The sequence below is a fragment of the Solanum pennellii genome, chromosome 2 (genome assembly GCF_001406875.1).
Source record: "Solanum pennellii chromosome 2, SPENNV200".
Classification (NCBI taxonomy): Eukaryota; Viridiplantae; Streptophyta; class Magnoliopsida; order Solanales; family Solanaceae; genus Solanum; species Solanum pennellii.
The window spans coordinates 52820308-52829055 of record NC_028638.1 but is presented as its reverse complement, the minus strand read 5'-3'; positions in this window follow the sequence as shown (position 1 = coordinate 52829055).

Genomic DNA, 8748 nt, shown 5'->3' with positions numbered 1-8748 from the left:
TTTTATCACCATTAGATCGAGCCTGAGAAAACTTTAGAGACTAAAATTGAAACGTCTTATTTTCTTAATTTCTGACCAAATTGAGAAATACATGGAAGCAACTCATGAGTTGGCCTAATATAGGATGGATAGGATTAGTTAAATGAACATGAGAAATATACAAAAATAGAACTCATATTTAATAAATAAAAATCGACGCAGAAATATTTGAATCTTATTCTCTAAAAGGTACCACTTCTTTATATTTCTGGCCTGAGCAAATTGCATTTAAATCTTTATGGATTTGAAACTCTCTGTTTTTTGCTTTAGTTGCTTTTCATTAACAGGGATTATCACCTAAATTTTCAGGCATAGTTGAATGATATCATCGTGTAAAATTTAAATTGCCATTTCCATGTGGGAAGGGAAATCACTATAAGAAAAATGTAAATTACATGAGGATTTTCCTGCGAATTAATATAAAAAATTGCATGAAAATAAGATTTCTGCGGATTTTCATACCAATCCCCAGGAAAATGGGGGGAAATCACCATGTAATTAACATTTTTCTTGTAGTGAATGTAGATTTGGTAGGGTTTGGAACCTCTGCTAGGTTGTATGAGGAATACAATAACAATATATATCCCGTAATCCCACAAATAGAATTTCTAGAAGATAAAGTTAGTATACCAACCTTATTTTTACCCCTACTTCATAGAAATAAAATAATAGTTTTCTACAAACACATATGTTATATAAGGGATACAGTTGCAATTATAAGTAATAGTCAATGTGGAAATCAACATTTTCATCAGCTCAAGGTTGTTAATTTCAAGCTAGTTTAGTGCTGTTTAACCTATTTGAGTAGATTAGTCACTCATGCTATCAATTAATGTGTCGTAAAGATTTACGTAAAATTACCTTATCATGACTTTATTGTGTCATTACCAATATACTTTTATCTTAGAACAAGAATCAGTTATAGAATTACAAACTCTAAGTTAATTTGGCACCGTCTCCGGAGTAATGCTGTGATCTAGAGTAAGCATCAATACATGGAGTGGAATAAATTTGGGCAAAATCATAGGAAAATCGAAATATAGTAGTTATTGATGTGTAAATCACACGATATATAAAAAGCCCTACCCTTTTGTCCTCAATAGGCATTCATTCAGCTATTTGTTGTCATTACCATAAATGTTTATAACTGTCTTCTTCGTATCAAATTTCATCAATATAAGACTACCAGAGAACTTGAGTGTATATATAATCACTTGTTTACTTACCAACTGTCTTACTTACCTTTTCTGTCCTTTCTACACCGATTCTGCCGGTGTTTTCCTTTTTTGCTACCACTACTTCAAATGTATGCTTCTATGACATAATGAAAGTTTAAGGAAATTTAAATTGTACCCAATGACGGTGTAATGAATTGCACTAACGGAGTAAATTTCTTTTTAATTATTCATGTTCATACGTGGTCTAACAGGATGGTTTACCCGCAAGTACTTCAGTTGAAAATTAGAAAGAGGAAATTCCACTATTGGATATAAAGAATTACAAGAAACTCGGATTTATAAACGATTTAAGAAAATTAGGGATTCTAGTCAAGGGCGGAGCTACGTAGAATTCAGGGTGCCCAATTAAATACCTTTGGTCAAAAAATTACGTTATATATACACGTAAAATTTTTACTTAATATTGATATATATAGAATTTGAACCCCTTGAAATTACTAAGTAATGTGCAGCGTAGTTGGCACTAGCCGGTGCAATACTACACTCAATTCAATTAACTAAATAAACATGTGTTATAATGACAAAAACATGTAGTAGCTTGGTGGTTAGTTGTGTCATGAAGCTCTCCATAAACCCAAGTTTGATTCCCTCTTCCAGTAACTACTTTTTTTTTAATTAAAATTGAATTATTTATTTATATTTTAATACTTTTTTCTTATGGAACAAGATTTTCTCAAATCTAATACTATTTTCTTGTGAATTTTTGTAATTAAAATTGAATTATCTTCTTAAATTTTAATACCCTTTCCTTGTAGAATAAGATTTCCTTACATTTTAATACTTTTTCCTTATGGAATAAGGTTTGCTTTGCTTTTGTCAGTTGCTACTATAGTCGTTGAAAGAGCTTTCTCAGCAATGAAGTATATTAAATTGACTTGTGAAATCGAATGCATGATGAGTTTTTAGACGATTATATAGTGCCTTATGTAGAAAAAAGAAAGTATTTCCTACAATTTCTAATAAGTCTATTATAAAAACGTTTTAGGATATGAAACCTCGTCGAGTACAATTGCAATAATATATTTAAATTACCATGCGTTGGTTTCCCTTCAAGAAAATCTAATGACCAATTTGAAAAAAATGAACTATTTTTAATACAGTGGGAAAAAAAACACCTTGTCAATAGTGTGTGATTAGGTGTTGAGTCATGCATATAGTTCTTCCCCTCACTATTTATATACTTCACCACTCAATCGAAGCACAAAATAATATGTTTTTTTCTTTGTTTTCTTTTCTCCCTTTATTTTTCTACTCTCTATAAAATAAAATTAAAAAAAAAGATTGACGTAATGTAATTAAAAAACCACAAGATTGAACTACTTTCAACTTCATCCTTAAATATAAACAAATTGTAATAATCTCTTTAACTTAAGTATAAAACAAAACTAACACACTTTTACTACTCTAAAACCTTCATTAAAGACACATTTTATTGAGAAAGTAGGCTTTTAACCTCTAAATTAGCTATTTAAAAGCAGTATTAATTTAACTTTTATGCGATAATTGTGTCAAAAAAATAATGTAGCTATTTAAAAGCAGTGTTTAATTAACTTTTGTAACAATCGTGTCAAAAAATACATAGTTATTTAAAAGATGAAAGTAGAGATTGAAAATGTTGAGGAGGAAATGAAGAGAAAATTGAAAAAAAGTACTTCAACTGGAAACTCGAAAGAGGAAATTTCACTATTGGATATAGAGAATTACAAGGAACTCGGATTTATAAAAAATTTAGGTGAACTACGGGATACTAGTTGTGAAAATGTTGGTATGAATTTAGTTTTATGTTTTTTGACTTTTTTTCTGAAGATGAAGAGAAGTTAATTGAAATCACTCTTCCAGGTGTATTGAGTCTGCAGAATCTTTAACCTCTAAGTTAGCAAAATACAAACAAATAAAAAAATAAACTTTCACATTGTAAAGTAAATCAAGGTGAAAAAGTGGTAGGTTTTTTTTTTTTTTGCACTTTATCATCTTGGCATTACAAGATTCAATACCAATTACCATGTGTTGGTTTCCCTACGAGCAAATGTAATGACATGTTTGAAGAAAATTTGAACTATTTTTAATTGTGAGGAAAAGAACACCTTGTTAATAGTGTGTGATTATGTGTTGAGTCATGCATGCAAGCATATAAGTCAAAAATATTAAGTTGCTTCCCTCACTATTTTTACACTCATGTCACCACTCAATTGAAGCACAAAACAGTCTTTTCTTTTTCTTATGTCGCTTTGCTTTGTCCCTTTTTTTGTTCTACTCTCTATAATATAAATAAAAAAGATTGACATAATGTTAATAGAGAACCACAAAATAGAACTACTTTCAACTTTATTGTCAAATATAAAAAAATTGTAACCTCTTAACTTGTATGTAAAGTATAAAACAAAACTGAAAAACTTTTAGTACTTTAAATCTTCGTTGAAAACACATTTATTAAACATGTAAGATTTAACCTCGAGCTATTTAAAGCCACTGTTTAATTAACTTTTGTGCAACAATCGTGTCAAAACAAACAATTTAGCTATTTCAAAGCAGTGTTTAATTAACTTTTGTGCAACAAACGTGTAAAAAAAATGTAGTTATTTCAAAGAACTATTTAATTAACTTTTGTGCAATAATCGTGTAAAAATTTATGTAGTTATTTAAAAGGTTAAATAGTAATTGAAAATGTTGAGGAGCAAAGGAAGAGAAAATTGAAAAAATAAATACTTCAATTGAAAACTCGAAAGAGGAAATTCCACTATAAAATATAAAGAATTATGATGAACTCGGATTTATAAACGATTTGAGCGAACTATGGGATACTATTTGTGAAAATGTTGGTATGAATTTAGTTTTATGTTTTTTGACTTTTGTCCTGAAGATGAAGAGAAGTTAATTGAATCACTCTTCCAGGTGTATTGTGTCTGCAGAATCATTAATCTCTAAGTTAGCAAAATACCAAAAAATAAAAAAATAAACTTTCACATTGTAAAGTAAATCAAGGTGAAAAAGTGGTAGGTATTTTTTTTTTTTGCACTTTATCATCTTGGCATTACAAGATTCAATACCAATTACCATGTGTTGGTTTCCCTACGAGCAAATTTAATGACATGTTTGAAGAAAATTTGTACGAGCAAATTTAATGACATGTTTGAAGAAAATTTAAACTATTTTTAATATAGTGGGAAATAAACCACCTTGTTAATAGTGTGTGATTATGTGTTGAGTCATGCATGCAAGCATATAATTCAAAAATACTAAGTTGCTTCCCTCACTATTTGTACACTCATGTCACCACTCAATTGAAGCACAAAACAATCTTTTCTTTTCTTATGCCGCTTTGCTTTTTCCCTTTTTTTGTTCTACTCTCTATGATATAAAATAAAAAGATTGACATAATGTTAATTGACTTTTGTGCAATAATCGTGTCAAAACAAACAATTTAGCTATTTCAAAGCAGTGTTTAATTAACTTTTGTGCAACAAACGATTTCAAAAAAATGTAGCTATTTCAAAGCACTATTTAAATAACTTTTTTTGCAATAATCGTGTAAAAATTTATATAGTTATTTATAAGGTTAAATAGTAATTGAAAATGTTGAGGAGGAAAGGAAGAGAAAATTAAAAAAGAAATTACTTCAATTGAAAACTCGAAAGAGGAAATTCCACTATAAAATATAAAGAATTACGATGAACTTGGATTTATAAACTATTTGAGCGAACTACGGGATACTAGTTGTGAAAATGTTGGTATGAATTTAGTTTTATGTTTTTTGACTTTTTTCCCGAAGATGAAAAGAAGTTAATTGAAATCACTCTTCCAGGTGTATCGTGTCTGTAGAATCTTTAACCTTTACGTTAGCAAAACACCAAAAAATAAAAAAATAAACTTTCACATTATAAAGTTAATCCAGGTGAAAAAAATAGTTGGTATTTTTGTTTGCATTTTATCATCTTGGCGTTACAAGATTCAATACCGATTACCATGTGTTGGTTCCCTTCAAGTAAATTTAATGTCCTATTTGAAAAAAAGAATTGAACTATTTTTAACATAGTGAGAAAAAAAAATCTTGTTAATAGTGTGTCATTATGTGTTGAGTCATGCATGTAGGCATACAATCAAAAATACAAAGTTGTTTTCCTCACTATGTATACACTCATTTCACCAATCAATTGAAGCACAAAACAATCTCTTTTTCTTTTCTTCCTTTGTTTTGTTTTCTCCCTTTTTTTTCTACTCTCTATGAAATAAAATTAAAAAAATCGATGTAATATTTTAAAGAAACATAAATGTGAACTGCTTTTAACTTTATCCTCAAATATAAATAAATTATGATTATCTCTTAATTTGTATGTTAAATATAAAACAAAATTGACACACACTTTTAGTACTCTAAAACCTTCATTCAAGACACATTTATTGAGCATGTAGGTTTTTAGCCTATATATTAGCTATTTAAAAGCAGTATTAAATAACTTCTGTGCAATAATTGTGTTAGAAAAATAATGTAGCTATTCAATAACAAAATTTAATTAATCTTTGTGCAACAATCGTTTCAAAAATAGTTATAAAAAGGTGAAAGTAGAGATTGAAACATTGAGGAGAAAAAGAAGATAAAATTGAAAAAATAAATACTCTAGTTAGAAACTCAATAGAGAAAATTCCGGTATTGGATATAACGAATTATGAGAAACTCGAATTTATAAACGATTTGGGCGAACTAGGGGATACTAGTTATGAAAATGCTGATATGAATTTTAATTTTGTGTTTTTTTACTTTTTTCTTGAAGATGAAGAGAAGTTAATTGAACACTCTTTTAGGTACATTGTGGGTGCATAATTTTTAACTTCAAAATCAGTATCACTAAAAAATAAAAAGCAAATTTTCACATTGTAAAGTTCATCCAATAGAAAAAAAAATGGTTCGTATTTTTTTGTTTGCATTTAATCATGTTGACGTTACAAGATTCTATACCAATTACCATGTGTTGGTTTCCCTTCAAACAAAATTTAATGACCTATTTGAAAAAAATATTGAACTATTTTTAATATAGTGGGGAAAAAATCATCCTGTTAAAAGTGTGTGATTATGCGTTGCACACATATGATCCAAGAATATTAAGTTGTTTCCCTCACTATTTATACAATCGCTTCAACACTCAATTGAAGTAAAAAACAATCATTTCTTTTTCTTCCTTTGCATTGTTTTCTCCCTTTTTTTCTTCTACTCACTATAAATAAAATAAAATAGATTGACCTAATGTTAGTAAAGAACCACAAAATTTAACTATTTTCAACTTCATCTTTAAATATAAACAATGTATAATAATCTTACTGACTTGTATGTTAAGTATAAAACAAAATCGACACACACTTTTAGTACTCTAAAACATTCATTCAAGACACATCTATTGAGCATGTAGGCTTTAAACCTCTAAATTAAATATTTAAAAGCATTGTAACTTTTGTGCAATAATTGTGTCAAAAAAATAATGTACCTATTTATAGACAGTGTAATTAATTTTTGTACAATAATCGTGTAAAAAATATATAGTTAATTAACAGGTGAAAGTAGAGATTGAAATTGTTGAGGAGGAAATAAAGTAACAATAAAAAAAGTACGTCAGATGGAAACTCGAAAGAGGAAATTCCTCTATTCATTTAAAGAATTACGAGGAACTCGGATTTATAAACAATTTGAGTGAACTAGGAGATACTATTTATGAAAATGTTGGTATGAATTTTAATCTTATGTTTCTTGACTTTCCTCCTGAAGATGAAGAGAAGTTAATTGAAATCAATCTTTCAGGTGTATTGTACGTGCAGAATCTTTAACCCCTAAATAGCAAAACACCAAAATATAAAAAGCAAACTTACATATTGTAAAGTTAATCGAGGTGAAAAAGTGGTTGGCATTTTTTGTTGGCATTTTATCATCTTGGCATTACAAGATTCAATACCAATTACCATCTGTTGGTTCTTCTTCAGGCATATTTAATGACCTATTTAAAAGAAGAATTTGAACTATTTTTAATATAATGAAAAAAAACCATCTTGTTAATAGTCTGTGATTATGTGTTGAGTCATGCATGCCGGCATACAATCCAAAAATATGAAGTTGTTTTCCTCACTATACATACACTCACTTCACCACTCAATTGAAGCACAAAACAATCTCTTTCTTTCTTCCTTTGTTTCTTTTTCTCCCCTTTTTCTTCTACTCTCTATGAAATAAAATTTAAAAAACAACAACGTAATGTTAATAAAGAACCACAAACTTGAACTACTTTCAACTTCATCCTCAAAAATAAACAAACTATAATTATCTCATAATTTGTATGTTAAATATAAAACAAAATTGACACACACTATTAGTACTCTAAAACCTTCATTCAAGACGCGTTTATTTGAGCATGTAGGCTTTTAACCTCTATATTAGCTATTCAAAAGCAGTATTAAATTAACTTTTGTACAATGATTGTGTCAAAAAATAACGTAGCTATTTAATATAAAAAGTTTAGTTAACTTTTGTGCAATAATCGTGCAAAATATTCTATAATTACTTCAAAGGTGAAAGTAGAGATTGAAATCGTCGAGGAGAAAAAGAAGAGAAAATTGTAAAAAAAATACTTCAGTTAGAAACTCGATAGAGAATATTTCGATATTGAATATAACGAATTACGAGGAACTTGGATTTATAAACGATTTGGGCAAACTAGGGGATACTAGTTATGAAAATGTTGGTATGGATTTTAATTTTATGTTTTTTGATTTTTTTTTTCTGAAGATAAAGAGAAGTTAATTGAAATCACTCTTTCAGGTGCATTGTGCGTGCAGAGTTTTTAACATCAAAATCAGTAAATCACTAAAAAATAAAAAGCAAACTTTCACATTGTAAAGTTCATCCAAGTGAAAAAAAGTGGTTCGTATTCTTTGTTTGCATTTTATCATGTTGGCGTTACAAGATTCTATACGAATTGCCATGGGTTAGTTCCCCTTCAAGCAAAATTTAGTGACCTATTTGAAAAAAATATATAGCACTATTTTTAATATAGTGGAAAAAAAATCGAGTCCGAAACTCAAAGGGTACAAAATATTAACAAAAATTTCAAAACGGTATATAAAATTTTATATTAACCAAAACGGTAAAATCGCTGCCGGTGCAGCGATTTACTTTACCTGAAAAAGCAAAATCGCTGCTGCGGCAGCGATTTTGCAAAAAAAATTTTTTTTTAATAAAAAAATGAAAACGCTGCCCAAGCAGCGATTTCAAAATTTTTCTTCTTACAAATCGCTGCCTCAGCAGCGATTTGATATTATTTTTTAATTTTCTTTTTTTTTTTAAATAAGGTATATCGCTGCACTGGCAGCGATTTATAGAAATTTTTTTTTTTTTTTTAAAATCGCTGCCAGTGCAGCGATTTATAAAAAAAAAAAAAATATTTCTAATATAAATCGCTGCCTTAGCAGCGATTTATAAAAAAAAAAAAAA